This window comes from Myxocyprinus asiaticus, chromosome 14, assembly GCF_019703515.2.
Source record: "Myxocyprinus asiaticus isolate MX2 ecotype Aquarium Trade chromosome 14, UBuf_Myxa_2, whole genome shotgun sequence".
In the NCBI taxonomy this organism is placed as follows: Eukaryota; Metazoa; Chordata; class Actinopteri; order Cypriniformes; family Catostomidae; genus Myxocyprinus; species Myxocyprinus asiaticus.
In genome coordinates this window covers 9,197,434-9,205,404 of record NC_059357.1, presented here as the reverse complement: position 1 = coordinate 9,205,404, position 7,971 = coordinate 9,197,434, and positions in this window count along the sequence as shown.

The following is a 7,971-nucleotide window of genomic DNA, read 5'->3' as shown; positions in this document are numbered from 1 at the left end:
TTGTGTGTGTGTGTGCGTGTGCACACACGTGCGTGCGTGTGTGTGTGTGAGAGAGAGAGAGAGAGCGAGCTATTTCAACAGGTCATTCAGACATTACTAAGATATTGAAAGACCTCACAGACAGATCAGAGAGGGTTAGTGGGACAGTATGAGTGAGTGTGTGTGTGTATTTGTGTGTGTGTTATCTGATCGGTCCAGGCCAGTGGTGCTGTTTGTCTAACGCTTAGGTTACAGCAATTACAAGTTGTGACTCACATGCAGACCCACACGCACATATGCACACTTCACGCCCACACAGGCCTGTCAGATATACATCACTGATGGACCCCTTCCTGAATTTACAACATGGACATCAAATGCCTCCTCAGACAGCTGTCGGCCACACTCACCTTACCTGTCACCTGATATCACACACACACACACACACACACACACACAAAAAACACAGGCAAAGCTTCCCACAGACAGACTGTGTTAAAAAAAAAGAAAAGAACACAACATGAGAATCTTTTAATGATTATATCCCAGTTTTCTTAATGGACTTAATGGAGTTCTCTTTTATGTTTCATATACTGTAAGTAGCAAAGTTTTCCTCAAACATTTCTCCTAAAATTCCTTAGGAGAAATATAAATACACATTAAAGAGACAATTGTTGATATGCAGTATGAGTATACAGATACATAATTATGTATATGGATAGAAAAGCTCAGATAATTTTGTCTTGGAGGAATTGGATGAAAAAAGTGTAAGAAGCTTTTAGAATCTTTTTACTTTTTGTTTAATAACAGTAGTGGTTAACACGCAGTGCTGGGTAGTAACAGATTACATGTAATCTGAATTACATAATCAGATTACAAAAACAAAGTACTTGTAATTTGACTAAATTACATTTCAAAATACTCATAATTAAGTTACTTTTTATGAATTACATCATAACATATTAATCAGGCAAAGGCAGTAAATTGTTCATAATTTACTGTACCCATTCATTCTTTTTTTTTTTTTTACATTTATAATTTTAAATAAGCCTAAAGCTGATTACTGAACCAATTGCATTAGTGTGGTAAAGTTTGTTTTAATTTCACGAATTGCTTTTGTACACAAAAATGCACATGAATGCGGTTTTGCTTTTGTTACAACTTTTAAACAATTTTGTTTTGTGTGACGATTCACTAATATAACTGGTCTAATCCGTTACTACACATGGATGACATTTGTAATGGCAAAATTGCCTTTTTTATTTCCATCAGAAACAGAAAAATGGCAAGTAAAACACTATTTAAATTATCATATTTTGATCTATTAAATAAGTTTTCTTTAATGCATTTAAACAACACTGTCAAAATGGTACAACCTTATCCTACTCAAATGCATGTGAAATCAAATAAACAAGAATTAGGTCAGAAGTAATTCAAAAGTAACGCAAAAGCAATCAGATTAGATTACTTTAAAAATGTAACCTAAGAGATTACATTACTGGCTACCATTTAAGTAATGTAATTTGTAATCAGTACCAGATTACAATATCAGCACTGCTAATAATAATAATAATAAGTTATAGTTTTAGAATAGTACCAATAACTGTACTAATACTGGTATTTTGGTAGAAACTATGGTTAACATAGTAAATAATACAGTTGGAAAGTGTCCAGAGTGTGGAGGTATTTTATTGTACAATTGTTTTATAATTCTCATACATTAATGCCTAATGCTCAGGAGAGTGAACCGTGTCTTTTTACATCAAACTGTGTTTTTACATCGTGACTTTTAGCTGCATGAAACAGGAGAAGCCACCCAGAAAGCGATGACCTTTTCCCTTGCTGTAATGCCAGCCTCCAGGCATGCTGACTTCACAGACACAGATGCATACTGCTCTTTCTGTTCTGTTTTACAGCTGCCCAGGCTGTGGAGCCATCGGGAGAAAAACTCAAGGACAGAGAGTGAGGAGACAGAGCCCCCCGTGGCTTGATCTGGACTCCACTGTCGGCTAGACTGGACAGCTGTCGCCCAGGTAACAGGATGGGTGGGTTTATGGGGTAATGTGGATGGTGGTTGGTGTTCTGGTGTTCGGTTATCTATGTTCATCATGTCCAGCAAAAAGAACATAACCAATTGATTATAAACATATGTAACCTGCTTCATCATTTTGAATTACTTTGACCCAGAAAGATATTTTGAGTTTTATGCACTAAGTAAAAAGAAAAATTCCCCGCGTTCAACTTTAATTTTAGTTTAGTGCATAAAAACTCAAATTGATTTTTTGTGTCAAAGTGACTTAAAATAACGGAGCAAGTCCATATTATACAATCAAACCTTGACGTGAAAGAGGACTACTCAGAACTACTGATTATTAACCTAATGATCCCATGAAGGAGAAAATGAGAGTGTATGTGTCTGTGTGGCGGGACGATTTGACAAGCCGGGGAGATTCTGCAGCTGCAGCTATCTAGATGCCGTCACCATGGATACCATAAGCTGGGAAACTGACCTTTGACCTTTCAGAGGGTCACTAAGTGACCCCTGCTGTTTGTACAGAGAAACTCCTTGGTGACAAGCAAGAGGGAAAGACATCTGGCAAAGTGCGTGAGTGTGTGTCTTAAGAATTACTGTGCAAAATGGGCTAATCTTCACTTAAAATAAAGGTTTTGACATTTACAATGACAGAGTGGCACTTTTATGTTTATAAGTAAGTGTCTTTAAAGCCTTTTTGTCAGAGATGCTGCATATTAAAACATAACTAAGCTATTATTATTATACTCCCTCATTGTTTTCTTTTCCAAATTAATTTAACACGATGTGCATTTGTTTTCTACTTTCTCTTTCTCTCTCTTTCTGTGTATGCTGCCCACATTTTTAATGAATGTATCTCAACCTCTCTAATTCTCTAATACTACTGGACATTTCTAGCCACACCCAATTACCTCTCTGTCGTTTCTTACTCTCTTTCTCTTTCCCTGCATCGTTATTCACATACTATCCATCTAAAATAGTATGCAAGATTAAATTAGAGTATTCCAGTTCATAACACATTGAAAACAGGATGCCAAAAGTGCCCGGATAAGTGCACCATTAAGATTGCTAATAAATTATCCCAAGATATTGCATTAGATCTTTTTGTCAACTTCTTTTTTATAATTATGACAGATTAAAAAAAAAAGTATTTATAGAAGGATTAATTGAACTGAGCTTATACCGGGCAAGTGGGGGGCACTCCCTGCAGAAAAATAAATAAATAAAAATAATTATGTATTAAATTAATTACCACTTGCTTGATCTAAACAAAATAGGGGTCACTTTAAAGCCTAGAATCTGGACTTTACAATGCATATAGCTTATCCAACCAATCCCTAAATAATTATTTTTAATGTGCTGACAAATTAGAATGATTTTGTTCTCATAAATTGCAAATTTGTTATCACCACAATTGTATTCAGAGTTGGTAAAAACATAAAAAAAGATGAGATAGCCATGTGTTATATATCGTTGGGAAGGTCTCAATTCGTCAAATGCAATGAGCAAATTTGTTTCACTCAAAGGCCAAACTGCAGTTAGTATTAGTGTATGAAATTCCCACTGACACACAAAAATATAATAAAAAGGAGTGTCTTTTTGTCACGTTTTTCCTTATTACTTCCTGAAACATACATATAACACAGACAATTACATATTGTAACTTACAGCGGACTATCCTGATTCAAAGGAGCCCAAACATAATATGATATGATAAGTAGATCTTGAAATATTCCTCTAAGAGTGTACATGGAAAGATGATGCACAAAAGGGCACTCAACACACATTATGTGTGCGTGTGTGTTTGTGTGTGCACATGTCCGAGGACTTTGTGTGTGCAAACACACATCCACATTATGTGCTCATCTAAAGAATTGGGATGCTCCTGAACACTTAATATTTCTGTATTTTGTAGTCTAATCCATTCATTTACAATGGCCGGTCAATTTTGACCAGGAACACAACAGGTGTAACAAAGTGAAGGAAAACCAATAAAATGTAAAGAAAATGGTCCAATTTTTTTGGTGTGTTTTAAGATACCATATGTGGCAAAAAGTAAAGGAATTTTATTCCAATTGGATTAAGTAAAAAGAAAATTAGTTAAAAAAAAAAAGAAAAGTCATCCGGGTCTAAATGACCAGAACACAGAGGCGCAAAAAACATATTTTCAATGTATGCAACGCATAGTGGCGCCATGTAAAGGGGGGCGCCAGCAGCTCACTAAAGGGGAAGCAGTTACCACGATTTTTACTCCTTTTTTTTTTCTTCTTTTTTTATAAATGAGGGACAAGTCGAAATTATGTTTTGTGGTAATCAACATCATCCCACAAATGCTGTCGAGTTTAACTTGTGTTGAACCCAGAGCATTTCTTTAAAACATTAAAACATGAGAATGAATTGAACTGAATTGCAGTGAAATTTGCCATTAAACTCATGGATTTTGTAGTGTTGATTGACTGAACGTCACATTGACAATCACAGAAGGAGCCTGGGGCATAAAAGGCCATAGGGCAAGAGTGCAGGATAATATACAGAACAGAAACCAGCAGGAGTCCAGCAGAACCCAAACACACATCCTGTCTGCTGTAAGACTCCCAGGTGCTGCAGCGTATCACATTTCAATGTTCAGTCCCCAGAACGCTACCAGTTAACGTGCCTAGAACGTGCACAGAGCGAATGTGTGTGTGTGTGTTTGAGTGTGATACAGCACATATGGCCCAAATGATCTGGCAACTCTATTTATTACACACAAGAAGTTAAATTGAGCTTTATGAAGAATGTGTGAACATACAACCCTGGCAGCAGCCAACCACTATGATATTAGACAGACCCGAGCAAGCGAGTGTGTGTCTGGAACTTCTATATGACATAGTTAGTGGCCATTTCTCTTCCAAGCGCACTGAATCGAGCTCTGTCAACTTATTTTTTTTCAAAAATGAAGTTTTCCACATCTTGATTACCGTCATCTTCAATCACATCTCATTGGACAGCCATAAGGGAAGCCACATTTTAATTAGCCATATTAATTAATACAGCTGTTAGAGTCTCGGTCCAGTTCCCTTCACCATCAAATCATTTCACATGCCTGAACCAGAGTTCATGCAACACTGAGTTGTACTTGTCTATTTTTTTTTATTTTTTTTTGTCTCACTTTCCAGGTGAAATTGATTCAAATTAGTTCTCAAGTGTAAGGAGAATTTTCTGAAATCTTATTACTGTTTGTAGCCAGATGATTTTCATTAATATATAAACATCTCTCTGGAGTTTTGGTCCCGAGAGCTCTAAACCGATAAAGCATCTTTAACAACCATCTGCCCTGAATTATGGTCTAATTACCTAATAACCTTCAATACAAATGAACAGAATATAATGTTGTAATGTTTTAATATAGAACCTGCATAATAATTTAAGTTGCAATCTAAATTCTGACAGGTGTTACAAATGAATCTAAACCATAACTCATATATACTGTATGTATTTTTTAATTGAAAAAACAAAAATACAAATCATCACAGTCTGCGTTTGTACTCGAATAGCACTGTTGCTTTACTCTCTGCCTCCCTGAGTTGATGACGCCGAGTTTTATTGTGAATGAGTGATGATGTGTTTTCATAACCGAGACAGATCTTCAGCACTTACCGTAGATAATTCAGAATGTACATTCACCCCGTCACTTTATTACACACATTATTAAAGCACTCTGACCAGAGACGAGAGGCTGCAAAATCCACACCATTATTTTTCCTAATGCCTGCGATCTATCTCTGTGTATTAATGAACCCGTGGAGGATTCCTCCAAGTGTTTGTGTGTACACAGTATTTTTGTGTGTGTGGGCATTGCTGTATTTACACAGTAAAATGACTGTGATTGCGCCAGCATACTCTACATGAGATAAAACCGTTTTCTTGTGCATTTTTTCTGTTTGCATTCTTTTGCATGAAAAGCACTTAATCATACATATTAGATATGAACCAATATGACATTTTTTGGCAGATACCGATTTTAACAAAAAAAACTATACGCCACAGTAAAAGATAATTACAAGATAAAAAGATAAAAAGATGACTAAATATGATAAAATGATGAATGATATAAAAAAGGGTTACTTTGTTCTTCTGTTTTTGCAATTTAAAATGCAGCCTTTTAAAGTTTAGTAATCGCACAAAGCCATATTGCAATTTCAATCTTAATTAAACCAATCATGCAGCATTAATCGATATCATACCGATATCTCAGAAGTCAAAGTGTGCTTGTTTCAAAGCATTTTGGATGGTTTTCCTCATTATGTAGCCTATAGGTAATTGCCGCTTTCACAACTGTCATGTCCATTTATGACAATAACGTGAGAACAAGACAGAATCAAAATGTAATATTATGGTTACACTTTATTTTACAGTGTCCTTGTTACAGTGTAATTATACAAGTAAGTACTGAGTAATTAACAACATGTACTTACTATAGGTTTAGGGTTAGGGTTTGGATTAGGTAATTATGCATAATTTACTGTTATTACTATAGTTAATACATGTAATATGTATAACAAGGACACTCTAAAATAAAGTGTTACCAATATTGCATGTTCTTACATGTCAACCCTTCTACATAGTGTGGCTATTATAATTTCTTGATTGTGCATTTAAATTCACAGAGTTTTTTACAAAGTGTGTTACTAATTAATTATAAATAAACCATCTGTTTTTCATATCAGCGTTTTTACACCGATATGCTGATGGTTTTAATTTGGTTAACAATTGGCCGATAAATATCGTTAGTCGATACATCGGTGCATCCCTTGCACATATACACCAAAACTCCACCATCCTGAGCTCTCTATGTTATATAATTTTTTTCATAGGGTGTATACAAAAGCGCTTTTGCCGTTGTCTTCAAGATTCATTGTCTACTGAGATTCTTCATGATTTTGGATTGATAGTCGTCCAAAACATCATAAGCATGTCCAGCTGTGCAGATACAGACGCACTGTGATGTGTGTATGTGAGTGTGTGTGTGCAACCATCTGAGTGAGGTGAGGTGTGTAACCCGGACCTTGCTGATGTATGTGTTTGGCGTTCTTATGGTAATGGTGTCAGATAGCATGTAATGAATTCATTATACTGCCTTATTACACCCTCAACTGCAAACAGACAAACACCCAGGGACATACTGTATGTGTGTGCACACGAGTGTGTCTGAGAGAGGTTAGGAGAGAACATTAGTGCAAATAAATATATAGCCTTATAATTCCTAATACCATAATGCTCATGTTTTTGTTAGAGTTTTACAGCAGAATGCTTTATTTTATAAAACGGTAAAGCATTTTAACGCTCAAATGTAATCACACACTAATGCAAATATTTTCTGTCAATTCATGCATTTCTCTGTTGTTCCGCTCAGTCTATCTACAGTATCTGTATCACGTCAAAGGTAATTGTGCAGTCATTTGTACAAATTGGAGAATGTGAGCGCTTTATGTATAGAAAATTGTGTGCCCCGTAAAGTGGGATTAGTATTTGGAAAAATCTTCAAGAGAATAAATTATGTACATAGTAGCATCATGGCTGATTTCCTTGGCCCGCCCCTGTTCCTTTAGTTATTAAGTACTGGTAGAAAAGTGAGAATGATGGCACAGTTTTGAAATGTTTAAATATACAGCTGATTTAAATTTCAGCCCTTGAAATTCAGTGGCTGTGATCAGACCTAAAATCCAGCTATATATTCCTGTACAGATTATTCACATCCCACATAAATGGAGCTAGCTATTGCTAATTATTATATATTGTATAACTCCTGATAATGATGATGATGAGGAAGTGTGATTTGCTTTTGGCAGTGATGAAGGCTAATGGGTCATTGGCTATATTTAGAATAAAAAAATACCAGCATACTGCTTACTGCATTGTTCTGTATCCTGAATGTTATATTTATGATTTTAGTGTGATAAAATCACTTACTTCCTTTA